We start from the raw sequence: 21,669 nt of genomic DNA on the forward strand, positions 1-21,669 counted from the left end.
GTCCTTATAAGTTTTACTGGTGCTCTTCAAAACCACTTTAAATAAGTTTGTTTTACCTTAAAAATTAGCTCACATAAGTGAATTAAAATTAACTATAAGACATTTCAGTCAACCTATAGCAATCATAAATGGATCTAATCTTTCTGTAGGAATTAGCCATTTACTACACAGAGTACTGTATATGATCACTATTAGTTCTCAATATCAAAGCACTTCAAAATGATTGGTTTTATATGAGCGCTAAATTATTAACACATGCAATTAATTTCAAAGGTATAAAGCACTATTATTCTTTAATTGCATTTAGCATGTGTGTTGCCCGTAACCTCTTTCTGTCTGAGCCAATGGTTTTCTTTAATTTGCCTAGTTTTTGTGCAGGCCAGTCAAGTTCCTCCACACCAAACTCGCTCATCCATTTCTTTATAGACCTTGCTTTGTGCACTGGTGTGTGCGCAGTCATGTTAGAACAGGAAGGGGCCATCCCCAAACTGTTCCCACAAAAATGGGAGCATGAAATTGTCCACAATGGCTTTGTATGTTGAAGCATTAAGAGTTCCTATCACTGGAACTAAGGGGCCAAGCCCATCTCCAGTAAAACAACCCCACACCTTAATCCCCAATCCACCAAACTTTACACTTGGCACAATGCAGTCAGGCAAGTACAGTTCTCCTGGCAACCACCAAACCCAGACTTGTCCATCAGACTGCCACACAGAGAAGCATGATTCATCACTCCAGAGGACACGTCTCCACTGTTCTAGAGTCCAGTGCCAGTGTGCTTTACATCATTGCATCAGACGCTTTGCATTGTGCTTGGTGATGTAAGGCTTGGATGTTATGCTCGTCCATGGAAACCCATTCCGTGAAGTTCTTAATGCACTTTTCTTGAGCTAATCTGGAGGCCAAATGAAGTTTGGAGGTCTGTAACTATTGGCCCTGCAGAAAGTTGTTGACTTCTGCACACTGTGCGCCTCAGCATGCGCTGTCCCCACTCTGATTTTATGTGGACTACTACTTCGTGGCTGAGTCGTTGTTGTTCCCAATTGCTTCCACTTTGTTAAAATACCACTAACATTTGACCGTGGAATAGTAGCGAGGAAATTTCATGAATGGATTTATTGTACAGGTGGCATCCTATCACGGTACCTTGCTTCAATTCGCTGAGCTCCTGAGAGCGACCCATTCTTTCAGAAATGTTTGTAGAAGCAGTCTGCATGCCTAGGTGCTTGTGATTATACACTTGTGGCCATGGAAGTGATTGGGACACCTGAATTCAATGATTTGGAGGGGGGGTCCCAATTGTTAATCCCAATGCTTAATTGTTACATAACTTTAGTCTTATATCAATGCAGTTTTACATGAGAGTGGTCCTCTGCCTTGGTGGTACACAAACAGCTGTCAGTTGGTACATGAGGAAACAACAAAAAAAAGTGTGACTTAAAGAGATTGCTGGTTACACAGCAGCCAAACCCAAATCTCCATTCTCAGCTGTGCTTCAATTCCACTGAACAGTCTCATGGTACTCTTGCTGTGAAACATCGGCTCCAATGGAACAGCTTCCTCTCACTTCCATGCCAGGATGGAGTCTGCTTGAACGTCTCAGGTGAGTGCTCCTCTTTCACCCCTTCTGCACACCCAAGCTGGGTGTACAGCATGTCTGAGTCTCTCTGAGGTCCAGTCTTCCAGTGTTGCAAGGTTTTCAGTTTTGATCTGGATTTATACTTTTTGTAAATTAAAAATGTGGAAATATTAGGCTTTTTAATTTTTATTCCCTATCAAACCATTATACAGTTTTAAAATTAAAATGTAATTCATTAAAACAGCATTTGATGTACATAACAAAAACTAAAAGATATACAAAACCACACAAAAAAACTCTTTGTAATCACTTATTAAAATCCTCAAATGCAATATTAGAGAGAAGATTGGGAGTTAAGCAATCTCCCGTAGTTGTGCCTATTTACACAACAATTTAAGATTGAAAGAAAATGGTGTTACTTCAAAATATTGATATGGATGGTATATTTTGGGGGGGGGGCCTTGATTTAAATTTTGGGAAACCATGATTTAAGCTATTCCACTAATGATGGATGAGAAAGAATTTTACTTTTGATCTAAAACTTACTTATATGGTTCAAAGGGTATACGTGTCAACACTTGTACGCTTAGTGTGGGCAAATTAAAATATCACAGAAGTACAGTATCCTTAGTTTATCACTTAAGCGCAAAACGTTCATGGTGCTGCTGTTAAAACTGTAACGTTAGGCAGCAAAGTATGCTTCAGACTACAATCCATGAATGTACAAGTCGACATATTTCCATGAATAAAAACAAAATCTAAAGCTACCACTATTTGTTACACAATGGATTGCATCACACTGCAGACCTCTAAAAATAGGTGAAGATACAAAGCTGAGAGACATCATTCGCCGAGGTCTGACAATTTTTGTACATTTCCTTCACATCAGATATCAAGGATTTATATGAAGGGCACAAGTCTTTGCAGTCTAAGCAGTTAAGAAGTTGTTCAGCAGTCGCATTCACTTTGCTGAACTACTTTAGTTAAACAGGTGATTATATAAGATTAATCGAGTACCATTTTGTGATTGATCGCAATTAAACATTTTAATCGTTTGACAGCCCTCGTTTATATTCATTAATTAGGAAATAATGCTGGCTTTGTAGTAATTTGAAAGTACAATATCTGTAAAATGATTACAAAAATAGGAGAGAAGTCAAAACTAAGAGTTGGGGTACCACTTTGGTAACCATGTTTAATGATAGATAGATAGATAGATAGATAGATAGATAGATAGATAGATAGATAGATAGATAGATAGATAGATAGATAGATAGATAGATAGATAGATAGATAGATAGATAGATAGAATGTTTTTGTCCCTGGGGGGAAGTTTGGCTTTATAGGCTTACAATACTTTGATAGTATTTAATAAAGGCAAAGAAAAGAGCACACACTGGTGCTAAATAATGGCTTTTGCCGTAAATAAACAAATGTGCAATAAGTCATTTCTGATTCTAAGCTTCATCATTGTCAGTCATGGATCCGTAATAGCTATCAGATTTTTATATTGGGCTCCTGGCAAGAGTAGGATTTCTATGGGCAAGGCAGAAGTGATGTCAGTTGTCCTCTGTCTGATGTCCCTCTGAGCTGTGAGTGTAATAACAAGAAGTTTTACTTATATTGCACATTTTCTACAACAATGTAGCTCAAAGTGCTTTACAAGATGACAATGAGAAAGTTACAAGAAAAGAAAAGCAATTAAGATTAGGCAAAAATATTAAATAATAAGTTATAACAAAACATGTGGTAGGCTGGCACCCTGCCCGGGGTTTGTTTCTTGCCTTGCGCCCTGTGTTGGCTGGGATTGGCTCCAGCAGACCCCCCGTGACCTGTGTTAGGATATAGCGGGTTGGATAATGGATGAATGGATAATAACAAAACAAGGTAAGGTTAGATGCCCGGAAGGACAAAAAAACAATAAAACCTCCAGGTAGGATGAAGGATAAAAAATAAAATCTGCAGAGGTTCCAAGGCTGAAAGACCACCCAGCTCCCACTGAGCATTCTACCTAAAATAAATGTTCCTAAATCAAACCTCTTAGTTTTCATGATATACATGATAGTATTTGATGAAGTTGGTCTCGTGAACGGCTGAGAAACTCGCCTTCATTTCATTATCTCATGGGGCTGCGTGGTGCTTTGATCAGGTGATGGTGGCACAGATCTCCATCACAGAATAACCAGAAAGGACATGAGAGAATAGTGGGAATTAATACAGATTGTGGATCCCTGAAGAATCTGATAATTCTACACCTATATAGTCTGTAAGAAATACAGCTGGAATGTACATATGAAAAATCCAAATTAAAATAATGAGTTTTTAGCAGTTTCACAGTATTAACCAGGTGAATTTCTACAGGTAAGATATTCCAGATTTTAGGTGCATAGCCTCACCACTTCTTTTAAGCTTGGCTCGTGGAAGGTTATGATTTGGAGTGTAGGGGGACAAGTATTCCAAAATATAGGACAGAATAAGATTATTTAAGGCTTTGTAAACCATTAGTAGTATTTTAAAGACAACACAGGTAACCAGTGTAACAATGCTAAAACTGGTGAGATGTGTTCAAGTTTTCTTTTTCTAGTTAAGATTCTGGCTTCTGCATTCTGCACTAATCACAACCGATTGATGTCTTTCTTAGGTAGTCCTATTAGGAGTGCATGACAGCAATCTAGTAGACTAAAAACAAAAGTGTCTTGTAAAGTTCTAATTTTTACTATATTCCTTAAGTGGAAAAATGCAGATACGTGATTTAAAGCTTAGGTCACAGTCACTAATTTCCCCTAAATTCTTTACCTCCACCTTAATTTTTCAACCTAAGGGATCAGGTTTCTTTCTAATGCCCCCGCTATATCCATGTTTGCCAATCACTAAGATTTCTGTTGTCTCCTTATTTAGTTTGAGAAAGTTACTACTCATCAGTTCGGAAATACTGATAAGACATTGGATCAGAGACCCAAGAGCATCAGGCTCATCATGTGCTATTGATAAATAGAGCTGTGTGTATCATCTGCATAGCTGTGGTAGCTCACCTCGTGCTTTGAGATAATCTGACTTAATGGAAGCATGTAGATTGCAAAGAGCAGTGGACCCTGAATAGACCCTTGTGGTACACTATATACAATATCAAGTATCTCCGAAGTACAATTACCACAACTAACAAAGAATTTTCTACCTGTTAAATAAGACTGAAAACAATTTAAAATGCTACTGAAGAGGCTCACCCATTATCAAAGACAATTTATAAGTGGTCTATGATGTCAAATGCTGCACTCAAGTCTAAGAGAACAAGAACAGATATATGGTCTCTGTCAGCATTAACCTTCAGATTATTTACTACTTTCTATACTATGGTTTGTTCTAAAACCTGACTGAAACTTCTCAAGAATATAATACTTACTATAGTAATCATTAAGCAGCTTAATAACTGCCTTTTCTAGAATGGTATTTAAGAAGGGCCATTTAGAAATTGGACGCAAATTTTTAAAGACAGATGAGTCAAGATTATTTTATGTAAAAGGAGTGGTTGTTAGTGACAGTGCACTGGAGCAGGGCCTTTTTAACAGCATCATAGGCCCAAGGCAAAGTAGTGCACTGGGGCCCCTGTTTTGATAGCAAAACAGAAACACACATATATAACAGAAACATTGTGGGCCCCTATGCTCCTGGTGTCCTCAGCCAATGCCCATACATTATGACGACCCTGCTCTGGAGCCCTGAAGATGTGTGTGACAACAGTAATACAATCTTAATATAGGCCAGGTTGAAAATGATTTTATCTACTATATAATAAAAATCTACTGTGTGTGTGTGTGTGGGTGTGTGTGCGTGTGAACAAACTGATTGGTCAGTTTGGCTTTGGTGGCTCAGTATAAGGAATATGATAAGTTAGGGATGCAGCGTTCATTCCTGATTGTAACCTTTTTTATTTTTACAAAGAAGGAAATAAAATGGAATATTTTATCAAATAACATACCAAGCAATGTTGCTAAATACTAACGAGTTGCATCCCAAGTCACCTTCAAAGACAGGAAATATTTGCAAGAAACAAGAGGAAGCACTGAGCAAGAGACACACAAGGACACAGAGGAAAGTGGGAGAAGGAAGGATGAGAGTTGTCTTCAGAGACAGGAATCATTCGCAACAACACCAATTATGTTTTCACAGTGGGTAATTGGGACTGCCTAGCTAGCATTAGTGGCCGTCAAAAAGCAGACAAAAGGTGAGAAAGCCACCTTGAAATTATAGTATCTAAGATGCAGCCTTTACAGGAACGTGATCTAGAGAGTCAGCGTCAGAAAGGATAGGTTGAGACACACAAGGATACCAAAGCAAGGAATAGGAGGAACAAATATCAAATATTTTTTTATTTTAATTGCTTAACTAGTATTATGTAAATAATGTAAATTGGAAAGATTTTCAATTGTGAAGAGCAAGTCTCTTCATCATATCTAAGTTATTTTTGTCAAGAAGTGACTGGGACACCAAGCCCAGCTTTCCTTCTGTTTCTGTTGCTATGCAGCATCATTTTGTGTCAGCCAAATGACAGGAGGGGCAGAGGTAATAAAAAAAAAAACAAGAACCTGGATGGTGGCAATGCTCAAACATTGTGTACATTTGTAATCCTGTGACATCTACTAGTCTTATCTCGTCTTTTCTGGTGATTCTTGCGTTTGTGGCTTGTTTTTGTCTAGCATAGTGGATACTTTTGCCTGTGCTTGTCTGTCTTGTCTTTTGTCCTTCTGATCCATTTTTCAAATGTTTGTCATCGCTATTTAAAACTTTAGCCTATCTGGGTCTGCATCACAACACAGCTTTGCGTTGCTGGCTGAGCTTAGGTTTGCCCCTGCATTGCACTGCTGCAACTCAAGTTATCCTGTAGAGAAAGTTTAAATGATGTTGTTCTACAGGTTGTAATTAATTTACAGTAGTATACTGCAAGTATTATTAAAGTGGACACAATAGTACAACCTGTTCAGTACATGTGTCATATCAAATGGTTAGACTTATGACTGAAAAATTACAGGAAATAAGAAGAAACGACTGGGAAAGCTGTTTGTAAGTATTAGAACTATGCCAGATAACAAACAATATGTGCTGTCATATATTATGCAATATTAAAGGATTTACGTACATGAATTTTAAAATCATTTTCAAAAATCAATTTGAACACTAATTTCTACAAAGGGTCATTTTGAACAGGTCTCTGTGATTGATTAATTGATTAGCAAAAGCATATTGGACAAATTGTTATTTATGCTACATCAAAAAATAAGTTAGAAAATATATGCATGGTGTAACATTCAGGTGTGTTCAGAGACTTGTTTTGAATGTTAGAGCATATTTATTTGTTGTTTATTTCTTGAAATACAGATGCATTATGTTTTTGTTTATTAAATATGTTTGTAACAATGAATTATAGCTCAGAAATAACAATGATAATATAATAACATGTGTGTAACAAATATGTGTTTTTAATTGAATGTTACTATATCATTTATCTAAAAACCAGTTTATATATGCTTTTAGTCGTGGAAATATTTTTTACATACATTAGATTCCAACTCAAGTGATGTAAAAAATTAAAGTACTGTTATAATGTGACCACAAATGGGATTTTCCTGTTTTTAGGACGTGTTTAATATTAAGTATATTTTGTTAAAAATTATGACTGCACAGACGCCTGGGATGTGAATGTGTGGTCTGTGTCTTTTATCGAGTTCATATGCTCTTGGACTATTGCTACGAATTGTGACATTTCACCTTCCCACTTCGATGAATTCTTGCAGATTTCCAGTTGGACTATTCAGAAAAATACGAGGTTGTTGTTGATTTGTTACTTGGTGTGTGTATATCACTTCACTCCAAATGATATCTGACCAAAAAATGGCATTGCAGGGTGACCAGGTCATATGTTTTATTTTAAATATTTGATTAAGATGAAAAGTCAATGTTATGTCACAGCTTGGACAATTCAGGTAGCTTTATATTGTCTGACTAGTAATTCTGAGTTCGTTGAGCTATTCATGTGGTACTTCCGGGTTGACAATTTTGATTTAGCTTCTGTCCAAGAACACGCAGATGCAGAGTTTAAACAGGGTTTGCACGGATGCAGAGGAGCAAGTGGGAACTGTAAATTAAAAATTAGAAAAGTTGGATATGGTAGGGTTTTTTGACTTTTCTATTCACTTAACCATCTTCTGCAGTAAGACAACCTTTTCTTGAACTGTATAGTACGGCCAAGAAAGGATTTGCCCTGCCATCAGGTACAGAGACAGTGGTGAGCCTTTTCATTGTACCTGTCTTCAATGTTCTCTGTGGAAGTGGTGCACCTCAGAAGACTGTAAAAAAATTATGGATTCTGGTGTAGGACCATGTGGTTTAATCATTTTTCTGGGAAGTACTTTTAAAAGGGGCTATCCATCTTTTGTACCAGATAAACTATTCATTGCGTTTTGGAATTTTCAGTATATATGCCATGCACAGTAAGGACTTTTTGAACCTATATATATCGTCTGGAGGGAGTGATATGGGTGTTTTATATGTTTATTATTACTTTTCTTTATTATACTTGTAAATAGTCATATCAATTTGGTGTATAATATATTCAATTTCTTAAGACACTTTTTCTGGTGTATTTGTTTAATATTCATGTGGTGGGGAGGAAAAATACAATACAGCTTAGGTGTTGGCCTAATTCTATCACAAATCTGTTTATGACCTCATTGCCCCTCAAAAGTTGGGTTACGCTACACTGTTGTTAGTTGTTGGTCAAGTAGGGTACATGACTAATTGCAGCAGATATTTCTTAAACATAACTTTTTTTGAATTAAGTGGTCAATGAAGTAATAAAATCTATGTTGAAATCTGCCTGAGGTTGATCAAGAAGCTGATAAGAAGGTGACTGTCCACTCACATGCAATACTCTGCTAGTATTTAGGTAACTGTACTGGGAATTTCTTTTGCTGTCAAGAGCAGTAATTGGATAATTAATAGAGGAAAATAAACAGTGTCACATTAACGAGTCACAGACATCGTAACGGTTTGGGGCAACCATCCGTATATTGTCTCCTAACAGCAAAAGTTGATTTAAATTTGAACAGAGATGTTGATAGAGCGGGCGGCACAGTGGCACAGTGGGTAGCGCTGCTGCCTCACAGTTGGGGGACCTGGGTTCGCTTCCTGGGTCCTCCCTGCATGGAGTTTGCATGTTCTCCCCGTGTCTGCGTGGGTTTCCTCCGGGCGCTCCGGTTTCCTCCCACAGTCCAAAGATATGCAGGTTAGGTGGATTGGCGATTCTAAATTGGCCCTAGTGTGTGCTTGGTGTGTGGGTGTGTTTGTGTGTGTCCTGCGGTGGGTTGGCACCCTGCCCGGGATTGGTTCCTGCCTTGTGCCCTGTGTTGGCTGGGATTGGCTCCAGCAGACTCCCGTGACCCTGTGTTCAGATTCAGCGGGTTGGAAAATGGATGGATGGATGTTGATAGAGCAGACTCCAAAACAGAATTTGTATTGAGGCCAAATGGCGATTTTAAAGGGTAGTACGGGAAATGACGTCATTGGCGCCGGAACTGGAAGCGATGTCATCGGGACCGGAAGCGATGTCATCTGTGGTGCTGGAACCATGTGGGATTTCCCGTGGAGTGACTGAGAGAGACAGTTAGTGCACTCCGCCGCCCCCTGGTCTGGCGTACAATTACGATCATTTAGGCCCGTCAGCTGTTTCCTAATCACATGTGTGTGACAACAGATTGACACAACATCTCTTTCCAAGAGATGCCATCTAGCATCTAATTAATTAAGAGCAACTTAATTAGTAATTGAAGTTGTACTGATTTTTTTCTCTTTTTTAAGACAGATGATTTCAAAAATGCAACAGTGCTTTTTAAATGAGAGTTTTCGAAACTTCAAAAATTTGTTCTTTTAATGAAAATTGAACTTCCCCAACAAGTTTCTCTAAAGAAGAATTCTACTAAATTTCAACGAAATCAGTCCATTGGGAACCGTCTATGTTTACATGACAGCCAGATATGACAAGCATGATATCTTTTTTTCACATGTTTAAAATGACAGAAAAGAAGGTATAACTGGCATAGCCTAGTACTGAATTTTGTTAGTACTTCGAGAAGTGGTGGTTATTGATTTAGTCCTGGTCAGCTTAATTTATATGTAATGTCATTTCAATCAGTAGATCAATCAGTAGATTGATTACTGGCGATTTTCAGTCAGCCTCTTGCCATTCCCAAGACATTAGTGTAGCTGCATTTCTTCTTGTATAAGTGTGATGGCAGGTGATGAGAACATGTGAATCTGAGCATTCAGTACTTTTCCAACAGGGACAACCTCAACCTGCCTATTAATTTTTTTGCCTTGCAAAGCGAATTACTAATTTGAATTTCTCTTTTGAGTTTAATAAATTATGCAAAAATGTTTTATTATTCTACAGTCTAAAAAAACTACCTTAAGATCAAAGCACTCATGTAAGTCCTCAATAACAACATACAGTAAACAGAGAGACAGGTTCATCTTTGGCCAAACATTAAATGAAGTTGAGCATGTGGTGACAGCTGAGAGAAAAATGTGATTGCTCATTTATCTTGATATCAAAGGATAAATAATCTTAGAATTTTCAGGTTTGCACTCTTTTTGTTTGTAGAGGTTAGCATATGCAGATGATCTCTGTCGGCTCTTCCTTAAATCATGGCAGAACTACTGTACATGCAAATAAGCTCTTTTGAGATTGAAATTTAAGGTTTCTGAAACACCCTTGAAGGTTTTGAAAGTCATTTGCAATAATTCATCTTTCTAAGGTAGCAACAAAGCCAAAGTAAATGTAAGAGCTGAGGAATGTGCTTAACCTGTACTCAGTTCAGGTTTCTATTGTGGAAATAGACTCCAGAAAAACACAGGAAGACATCATCATTACTGGAACGAGTTAAACAACTCATCAAATGTTGGGTAGCAGTGTATGCAGTGAATCAATAGCATCCTGTGACATATTTCATGGAAAGCATAGTCATACTGTACATGGGTTATAAATTAGATATCATTGAACAGATGACCACACTGATGACTGACATTCCTGTACCTGTTGAAGGCACCCTGGCTGGATGTAGTCTTGGTGGAATATGGGGGTCGATAACAGAAGATGACTTAGACACAGCTTGCTAATGAAGTACACATTAAAAGTTAAAGTGTGAGTATAAGGGTGTTGGTGATGACACTGTAATTATACCCACTGACTTTTCAAGGGATCTTAGAACATGCCGTAAAGTAACTATTCAGTGAACTTGAAATTCTTCTTCCTGCAAGTGCCCATATAATATTAAGTTAGGAAGTGATTTCAGACTTGATGTAGCAAAAGATATCATAGAGAACAAAAACAAGGGGAATGAAACACTTCTAAGCCTTTTCTCAAAATGATATTTTGTTATGCGTGCTGTGACAGATGGCCGGGGCCCATGCCTGGTCGGGACGCCCCTTCATCACATCTGCCTGGGGGACAAGGGTGGGAAGCCCAGTATCTCCTGCTGGATGTTAGATGGCAGCCTCCCTGGGTTGCAGCGGTGCCTCAGACTCCCCCAGGGTTTCATGTGCAGCTCTGTGGGGTTCCGCAGGCGCCGCCAGGAGGTGCTGCAGCAGCAGCGGCTAGCCCCTTTTGGGCACTGGTTTCACCTTACCCGGAAGTGCAGCCGGATATTGCTAATCAACCACCTGGAGCACTTCCGGGTGCCTGATAAAAGGGACCCAGCAACCACCACTCAGCGGCCAGAGTCGGGTGGAAGGAGGACAAAGCTGTGGAGGAGTGGTGGTGAAAGAGAGAGAGAGAGGAGTGTGGTGTCTCAGTGCTTGGGACTGTGTTGTGGCTGGAGGGATTACGGGGAAGACGTGCCCTCCAGCTGAAGAAAAAAAAAAAATCTTTTGTTTTATACGTGCCTCCTGTGTCAAGTATGTGATGGGTCGGGCGCAATATAGTGCCTTTCTTACAGTGCCACTAGTACAGCATGAAAACACAGATGAACTGTTAGTATCTCATCTACTTAATGTAGTGTTTTGGTATTCTTAAGAAAATTATAAAAAGATGCAAGAGGCTGAAAACATGTAGATGTAGAATATTCTGCCATAATGAAGACATGCTGCATAAGCTTTGTGTCTGTGCTGCTGTTCCTTCCATGAAGTCTATATCTTACCACTACTATAGGTATCTTATTGCAGCAAGATCTCTTTCTTTCTGTTTTCCAACTGGAGAAATAAATCCTTCCATCCCTTTTCCAAACACACTCTTCACAGGGTGGCAGAGGACAGGAGCCTTTTGCAGGACACCAGCCTGGGCCAACTTACATTTAATAATCAAGCCTTTGGGATGTAGAAGGAAAAGAGGGGGTTGAGGGTTACTCTAACACCATAGCAGTTAATTCAACCCTCACAATTTCACTGGGCATCAGCAAGCACAGAAACAAACTTTTGTACAAACTGTACACTTCCTATAGGACAGTATTAGGATCTGTATTATGCTCAGTCCCCGGTGCTTCACTACAGTGTAGGCAAAATATCCAGACCCAACTAGATGAGGAATCTGTCAATAATATTAAAAATATTCCCTCCAGGATAGCTGGAGTACAATTTCAGATATTTTGTTTTCACCAAACTTTGTTCATGGACAGAAAACCGGTTTGTACATAGAGAAAAAGATAAGGGACTATCTTGAAAGGTGTTCAGCCTTCATACCTTTGCTTTGGGACTTTGCCTTCTGCCTAAATACCCATACATCCATTCATTTTCTTATACATTCATGCATTGGGGCATTGCCATCTGCCTAAAAACCCAACTATCCACCCTTTTCCGTACCTGCTTACCCATGTCTGCCTTTTTAGGAGCCAGTGGAATAAGTCATGGATTGTAGGGCACACTTATGGAAATGCCTGCACTCACTCATGTTTGGCCAATTCAGATCATAATGTTCAGTTAACTTAACCTCCATTACTTTATAGAAGCCCCTCCCACCTCACCAACGTTGTAATTGGCTTGATGCCACACTCTGTAATAACTCCAGATTCGCCTCAGCATTTGAGCCCACAGGCAAGTTGATGGTAAAATGTTCCTAGGTTACCATGAATGTGATATCAAGAATAGGATTTCTTTCATCTCATCTGAACTTTTCCTAATAGTATAGACAAATATTAGCAAGGACTGGAAAATGAGTCATTTAGTTATTTTTTACCTGTCAGAAAAAGTACACACTTCCGTGTTTTGTAAAGCACTTGTAGCTGTATTCAATAAGAGACATTTGTTATACTAATATATACAGTGTATTGTTTAAAGTTTTTAAGGGTGGGATCCCTGTTAGTGGTGTCCTGAAAGGAGTCAAGAGAGGACAGTCTGTTCAAGCCATGTAGTTAGCATGAGGTCAGACTGGCCAGTCTCCGTTAGTGCTGTCCTATACATGGCTGCTTGCATTTAGAAAATGAAAGCAACGATTCATATAAAAAGTCAATAGATGTGCAGCATGTCGTTACATTCTTTACACCCTAAAAGGAATTGTAGCTTGCAGAACATTCCAGCTGGTTTGTTTGTTCTTCATTTAAACTTACTAACATTTTTACTTATGTTGTTTGTTTTACAGCTCCTTGGGTAATCTGAACCTCATCTCCAGCAGACCGTAAGTATAAACAGATTTCATTCTTAAACTCCATGGATTTAGTTGCATAATGGCTTTACTACTGTATTCCAGGCTGCAAGCCAACTAATGATCAGTACTTACTGAACAGTTCTAAATTCATCTTCTCCCTCCTTTAATTCTCTAGCCCCCTTTTCATTTTGGATTCATAAGTCACAACTGTATATCAATTGATGTTATGAAGCTGATGGCATCTGAGGGTGCATTGTAATGAGCTCAGGGCCATTTATGTGGAAAACCAGCTATCCTTTTAGTAGATGAAATCAGACAGTACATACCACAATTGCTGCCTGTGAGCTAGATATTGATGATGTAAAAAGTGAATATTTGGGTTGGGGGGATGAAAAAATGCCCTTAGAAATATAGAGGAGAATTGAAGCAGGTGGTATTTGAAATGAAAAATGATTAAATTTGAAATCAAAGGAAAGGCTAGCAAGGCTGCAAAAAATCATATGTAACCACTGTACAGTACAATATTAGTACATAATTTATTAGAGAGTCCCAGGAAAAGGCATTAAGGAAGGCACAATAAACACAGTAAAATGTTTTACTGATAGGCTCCATTTCAGGAGTGAACATACCTAAAGTTACCTGGATAGGTAACCTGTGATCTTATGACATGATTAGGCAGGTTTAGCAGATTAACAAATTACAAGATAAATAGTGAAATCCACACGATGTCAAAGCAAATTGGCCTTGCAGGTGTGGTGAAGCAGAATGCAGGGTTTCCATATTCTTTTTATAAACATGGCACTCTCTGACCAGACAGACTCTTTGAATTCTTTCTTCAGTCATCTTCCTTTGGGCTCTTTCTAGGACAAAACGTATCTTAAGTGATTGAAAGAGGATCCCTAATGTCAGATTTCCAGTGGGCAACATAAACAGATGTTGCTTCATTATTGCTGGTATTCACCAGTTCACCGTTAACCTTGAATAGGTCTGCTTTGTGGTTTTTACATTTCCCATCATTTTTTTTTTTGGTTCTTCTATTGAATTTATTAAAAGCGTATAACATTCCATACAATCAAGTTAAACTTAACAAAACTAAATTCAAATGCACCCTCACCCATGAGAAAGAGAGGAAGGCCAATAGCCAGAGTAAAACTATTGAGAGTAGTAAAGAGAGAAAGGAGTCTTTTCCCCGAATATAAATGCTTATTCTAAAATATTATTGATTAGGTCCTGCCAGGTTTTTAAAAAGTTTTTGAACAGATTATGTAAGTGAGAATTTGTTTTTTTCCAATTTCAAATAGTATATAGCATCGGTTACCAACTGACTTGAAAGAGGTGGGTTAGGATTCATCCAATTGAGCAAGATAAGAATACATGGTAATAGTGAAGTAAAGGCAATTACAGTTTGTTTCCCATCATTTATTGTACATCCACTCACTTTTTCCAGTATATGCACTCCATTTTGTTTGGAAGTTCACTCATGAGTGCTGCTTTGAAGCAATTCACCTTTGACTCAAGCTGAATAAGCAACATGTGGACTTTTCTGAGATACCCACCTTTGACTCTAAGCCTCTACCTGTCTATTTGCAGAGCTCCCTCACCAGAACCTTAAACATTTTTTCTATATTTAAATCACCAGACATGATACAACTATCCAGCTGACAATGATTCTTTATCAGTCATAAAGTTCAAAACTGGAAGCCCACCTTTCCTAATTTTTTCTTGACTTGCTATTTCTGTGTTTCATTTTTTCTTCCTGGTCTACTGTACTGATGCTGACCCTGCTATGCTACTGAATCTGTTAGTTCTTACTGTCAGTCAAATATTCATTTCAAGATGTGTTTGACACAAGATGATTGCTTCAAATTGTTACATATTTTACATCAAATTATATACAGTACCACATTGAATACAGTACATTTTCTGTGAGGCAGGCTTTATTTCTATCCATTTCTCAGGTTACACTATACTTGATTTTTGATGAAAGCGTGGAAAATGCAGTTTAATGTAGAAAATTGCAAACTGCTGCATGTAGGTAAAAGGAACTTAATTTATACAGTAAATACAAGATGGAAGACACTGTCCTACAGGAAGCAACCTTTGAAAAGGATTTAAGGGTTTTTGTTGACAGCATGTTTTCATCTTCTAAGCATTGTGCAGAAGCAATTAGAAAGGCAAATAAATATTTAGGTTATATTGTAAAAAATGTTAAATATTAATTGAGGTGTGTTATGCTCAGACTGTATAATGCACAATTGAGACCCATCTGGAGTATTGTGTGCAGCTATGGACACGAGCATACCAAAAAACACATAGGAGAAGGTGAAGCCTTCCAGAGGAGAGCAACCAAGTGCATCTCAGAACTTAAGAACATGTAATACTGTGACCGACATGCTTAGTCATGAGCATAGGAGACCAGGTGGGGATCTAATCCAGGTCTTCAAAATTCTCAAAGGCATTGATAAAGTAGATTCAGGAGAATTCAGCTTCAGGGTGAATCACATGCTTGAGGATGACAGGGAGTGCATTAAGGACAGAAGCCAGGAAGCATTTCTTTACTCAAATAGATATGGAAATCTGGAACAACCTACCAGGATGTGTTGTTGAGGCAAAACACCTTGTAGTATCTGTATGAGATATTGTGACCGCTTAGCTATTAACTAAACAAACAAGCCTGATGGACTGAATGGTCTCTTCTCATTTCCCAATTTTTTACGTTCTTATATATTCTTCCACTGGCTACTAGCCTTGGATCACATTTAATTTAAAACTTTAGTCATGGTTTGTTATACCACCAGAAGATCTGACCCTGTGTATCTCCAGGCCATAGTCACACCTTTTGCACCAGTCTGCCACTAATTTAATACTAATTGATTATAAATCTGCTCTTCCTCATTTCTAAGCTTCAGCTTTACAGTGGTAGATCAACCATTTTATTAAACTCTGAGCTCGAAGTTTTGGAAAGGAACAAAAACAGTTATTCAGAATTTACTTAACCTCATTACTAATAACATTTATAACACCTACAGTGTCTGTTATAGTTATGTTTTTTTTCCTCTGAAACTTCTCTTTTGAATTCTAAAGACTATAAAGAAGATTGGAATTAGGCTAAATAAGGCACCAACCAATGTCAAACCATATGCCAGTTTTCACATTCAAATCCAGACTGAACACCATACTGTTTTTGTTCAGGTTTTGAAGTTACTATCACTTCATTTGTCTAATACACTCACTGTCCTGAGTTCAAGTCTCACACCGATTTGACAACTACGTGAAGGTTTCCAATTCAATATGTTGTTTTTTCATCTGGTAGTCCAGTTTTCTTTCCATGTCTCAAAGATATAAATGTGTGCTTGATTAATTGTATTTCTTCCAGGGTTGAACACAGCCTTAGACCTTGTGCTACCATTAGTTATGAAAAAGCATGGCTGGATGGATTATATTGATAACTGCACGTCAGCTTTCAAAACAGTGGCTCAAACATCCCAGTTCACCCCGCCAGGAAAGGGGCAGGAAAGTTAGCAGGAATTAGGTGATCAACATGTACAACACACAAGTGTATTACTGAATGAACAAGGTTTACAATGGAATTTATCATTAGTCTCAGTTGTGGTTTTGCCGATTGCACTTTCACAGCTAATGCACTGTTTCATTAATGACTTTACCTGTGATGTACCTCATCAATTTGTGTGCTACCTTTTATTAAAATCCATTTGTGTTTCTATTCAGACAGTTTGTGAAATGTCTGATGGAAAAGGTAGAAATAAAAATGCACATTTCATCATATTATTCTGGTTAACACAGTGGTTAGCACTGCTGCTGTCATGGATCCAGAATCCTGGATGTGAATTCCGCTGACGGTTATTTTATTTGTGCATATTCTGCCCATGTCTATCTCATCCAGGTATTTAGCTTTTCCTGCCGCATTCCCAAAGATATGTATGTTAAGTTAATTGGCGGCACCAAAATATCCTCAGTATAGTGTGGGTGCCCGTGTGAGTGGCCTATGCGATATATAGTACGTACCAATATAAATATATCTATTTCTGGAATGAAATAATGTGATGGAAGATTATTGAGGAACCACATAATAACACCAGAATAAGTAAAATAAAAAGGAGACAAGCAAATGATTACTAAGTGCTCAAAAAGCATTTTCTTTTCATGTTGTTTCTTGCTCTGTCTCTTTATCCCAGTCCTGGCCTTTCTTTCACTTGCTAGTTGAGCTTTTGTCCAAGACTATCTTCCTGACTCTAAAGCCCAGTGTTTCTCTGACTGTAAAGTGAAGCCTCAGCTGAGGTTACTTGTGGCCAGACACTTGTTGTCTTACTTTGTCTTTTTAGGGATACCAGGTTGGAACTCTTTCTAATGGCTCTTGCTGACTCTAAACCAATGATACCTTAGTTTTCTTTAATACCCAGGTCTCCAGGGTTGCCATTCAACTGCCCAGATAATTGCAAAGATGACGCTCTGCTGTTTCCTAATGAATATTTGACACAGCACTGGGATTCTGTGACATTTCCCTGAGAATTCCCCAATGAATGCAGAGCCCTACTCCTACATTTTTAGTTAATTGCTATGTGATGACACTTCTTGGTAAGGAGTGGTTGTAGCCTCTTGCTTGGCCTCTCAGGAGCCCCTCTTCTCTCTCTCTCTCTCTCTCTCATATGCTAAAGGTTGTTTGGACACCTGCTCAGTGGGGTCCTGAAGGAATATAATATGCTGCCATTCAGGACAAAACTATCTTCAACTTGACTGACACCATCCTTTATAACTGTCCCATGGTACCCAGCATAAATAAAGGGTTAACCTACCTGTAGTGGCCCCTATGCTCCTGAATTGACACGGGCAAGCCTTGTCATGCTGTTAGTGTGGGATTTTCTGGGACACCTTCAGCTGTCCTCTTGCCAACACCCAAATATAAATCGTGATTTTATGCCATAGCCAGGGTTTCATTCCTGACTTAAGGACATTTTATATGGATTGTTTTGTTTTTGTTTTGTAAATATTTTATAAGCTTGGTTTGTGTTTTCTTAATGCTTAAATTTTATTTTTTATATTATTTATTTACTAGTGAAAAACCCATTTAGTAATATAGGCACAACGGTACAATGTAGAATAGGAAGAGAATGTAAAATATAGAAAAAGGGAATCTATATCTTATCGTGATATTAGGATTGCAGAATCATCTAAGAGAGTAGACATTGTTCCCATGTTATTGGAGGTGTCAAGCGAAAATTTCTTTATAGTATATTTAACATTTATTTTTATTAGTATTTTCATTTTACAAATTGAGGCTTTGTAATCTTTGACTAAAATGTTTCTTTGTATGCAGTATTTTGGTAAACTGTCTTCTTTGTCCATTAGCTGGATGTAATCCATTGGCAACATGTTAAATCACACCATTGTTCATAAAATAATACGGGTGAAAACCTTGTGGAGATGCAATGTTTTTCACAGATTGCTTAAAAATATACATTATGTAAAGTCCAGCCATTAACAATCACTATCCCTTATATCCCTCTTTCTTTGTACCTCATGCTGTCTCTGAGCATTCAACATTCTTGCTTGTGTTTCTTTTTCTCATTCCACCCTTGATTTTTTAACTTCTTTCTCCCGTTCTAATTGCTCTTCATCCAAATAATTTATCATAGGTTGTAAGAATTCCCAAGGGGATTAATTGAAAGTAAATACTTTTTAAGAAACATTCATGCGGAGGTCAAGCAACATGAGTGAAAATGACACTTGTAAATGTTGCTATGTTACATCCAAGCACGGATGGACACCGGAGAGTTTACTATGTTATGCCCCAGCACGGATGAACACCTGACATTTTGTCATTTATATATATAGAAATTGCCTTCTGTTTCTTATGGCAGTGAACAAGGAACAGGAATTTTAATGAGGAAACTAGGAGACATGGTGTAGTCAAAAACAGAACAAGGTCAAACCCGGGAGATCTTCTGCTCTAAATACTAAAAGAAGAGAGAAAAATTCAAGCAAAAAACAGGAAAGATTTATGCAAGATGGTTCTGAAAAGAAGGGTTTTGTTTCCATTAGTTTAGAAAAGGAATTAATCCCAAGGGTGACATTTTAACCCAACATGTTGCATTTTAAAAATTCACGACCTTTGAGGAAACGCCCCTGACAACACGGGAGCTACAATAATGATGGGAGGCCAAAATGGCATTGATCATAAATCACCAAGATGCATCAAATAAGAAAACTGATGTTAAACCCATTTTCTAGGGCTAGGAAAACCACCAGATTGAATGCTAGAACTTGACAAAAGACAGGAAAATATTAAATAATGAAGCCGCTCATAGCACTATTAATATGTAATGTTAATTATTTATTTATATGCTGTAGACCTACAGCACATAAGCTTACAAAAGCCTCAGTAGCATTTGTTTACACTCAGATTTGTTTCTCTCTCATTTTCATTATTTGGATTTTGAATTCTTCCTTGTAATTGTGAGTACCTTTTTGATTTTCTAGTTTATAAATATAGCTTTTGACTTTTGATTCAAGTTTCACATTCATTTGCTTCCTGGTTAACCATGTTTTGGATAAACATCTTGATTTCTCTCTTTCATTCTTGTGTTTGAGAATATTCTATAATATAATTTTCACATTTATTAAAGAAACTCTGGTTTGCTATTGTGAGCCTGGATTTTTATGATTCTCTTCTCCTTTTTTTCCAGCCTTGGCTTTATTCCAGCCTGTCTTCAGTTTGGTGTCTGGATGATTGAGTTTTTTTGTTTGAGTTTTGTGAGACAGGCAAATCATAACAGTACTATTGAATGTTTATGTATTGTAATAAAACAATATATCCTGTTGGTGTCTCTCTAAACCCAACATGAAATCAAGCAAATGTAAGAAATGTGTTTTAAAATCAAGCAAATGAGTGAGAGAAACATGAGACAAAAACAACTTGAAGTTCACATAAACAGGCAAGATAACAAAGCACTAGTTGCCTTCTTGGGCCCAGGTCTTGAACACATATCACCCAGAAAGGGGATCTCAACCATTTTCTTTCTCTCTGCCTGCCTAAAATGACCCTAACATCTCTCTCCTACTAGATTGCCAATAAGAAGAGTGATATCAGATTATTATAGGAGCAGAATGATTGTGTAGTGTCATTTTCATACTTTTATTTTTTGAAACTGGAGTTCTTGTAATTTATTTTATAAATAGTATTTTGATCCTTTCTGTCACTGTGTTATTTTGACATGGCAATGATATTTAGGAAGGCATGAGAAAATTGTTTTTCCAATTAGTATGGCTTGGTGGATAAGGAATAAGACAATATACTACTAAGACTTTAGTCCTAAGCAAATCACTACACCTGTCTGTGCTTCTCCACACACACACATACACAATATATAGAGTAAATATATTGATACTATTATTAAACTTATTGGACTATACTATACATTAAAGCAACATGTCATTACAAGAGGGTGAATTATAAAATAATGAAGATGATAAAATATGATCTATGAGCTCCAGTATCACTCTGCTTTTTCCCACTTTGAAAACCTTGCCTATACATTCTTTTTGCTTCACCCACTTCTCCTTAGAGCTGTGTTTTCTTATATAATTCACCTCCTAATTTAGATCATCCTTTGTTTGGCTGAATTTGGGGCAGATATTGAGATTTTACTACTGCCCCCCAAGAAATGAGCCTTTTCCCACATGTTGGATTGACTGATGAGGCAGGCCTTAACTGTTCAAATGGCAAACTCATGTCCTCTGAGTTGGAATGAGGATTTGGTCTGTCACTTCAAGAAACAAATGTAATGGACTGCAATGACCTTTCAGATAATAAAGTTATAAAGCAATAAAAATGAAGAGCTCAAAACATATACATTATGAAATTCTGTATACTGTGAACTCTATGGGTCACTTATGTTTTATCACTGAACCCAACAGTACAAAGCAAATTCTAAGTGTATTGAAAGATAACAAAATCCTAATTTTAAACAGCGTTTTCACAATAAATGAATACTGACATGATAACTAGCTTTAAAAATAATTTCTTGGATGGCCTAACACTTTTGCAAAGTATTGTATATGAACACCTTTATGTACATGCATTTTGTTTTAGGGGTCCTCAGAAAGCCAAGCGATGCAGCTCTTCATCATTTCTGTGAGCTCAGGCATATTGGCTTGTTTATTTAAACACCAAGCAGCTGGGACTGAGGGCCCTCTCTTTCATTTTCTTCTGGCACATTCTTTGTCTTTCTGTAGCACACCCTTAGGCAGAATTCATGTCCTAATTTTCAGGTCAAGTAAACTGCCTTCCACCTTGTTCTGTGGCTATTTATGCTACTTGTGAGGGACATAACTGGAAGGGCAGGTCCTAAAACATCCTTGTGGACCTTCCTGGGATATTTTGGATTTTCCAGGTCTCTGGTTTCCCCCTACTTAGATGCATCTATTTCTCTTACTTATTTGTTTA

The 21,669-nt window shown here is 37.7% G+C and overlaps 1 protein-coding gene across 1 annotated transcript in view; it reads left to right on the top strand.

Moving 5' to 3' along the window:
- The window catches only part of LOC114648140 (synaptotagmin-2-like), a 392,683-nt gene that overhangs the window by 161,988 nt on the left and 209,026 nt on the right, over nucleotides 1-21,669 (top strand). Inside the window, exon 2 of the mRNA XM_051925469.1 lies at nucleotides 13,200-13,235. The gene's annotated coding sequence lies outside the window, so the exon portion shown is untranslated. The remainder of the gene's footprint in view (nucleotides 1-13,199; nucleotides 13,236-21,669) is intronic.

Source organism: Erpetoichthys calabaricus, chromosome 3 (genome assembly GCF_900747795.2).
Source record: "Erpetoichthys calabaricus chromosome 3, fErpCal1.3, whole genome shotgun sequence".
Taxonomy (NCBI): Eukaryota; Metazoa; Chordata; class Cladistia; order Polypteriformes; family Polypteridae; genus Erpetoichthys; species Erpetoichthys calabaricus.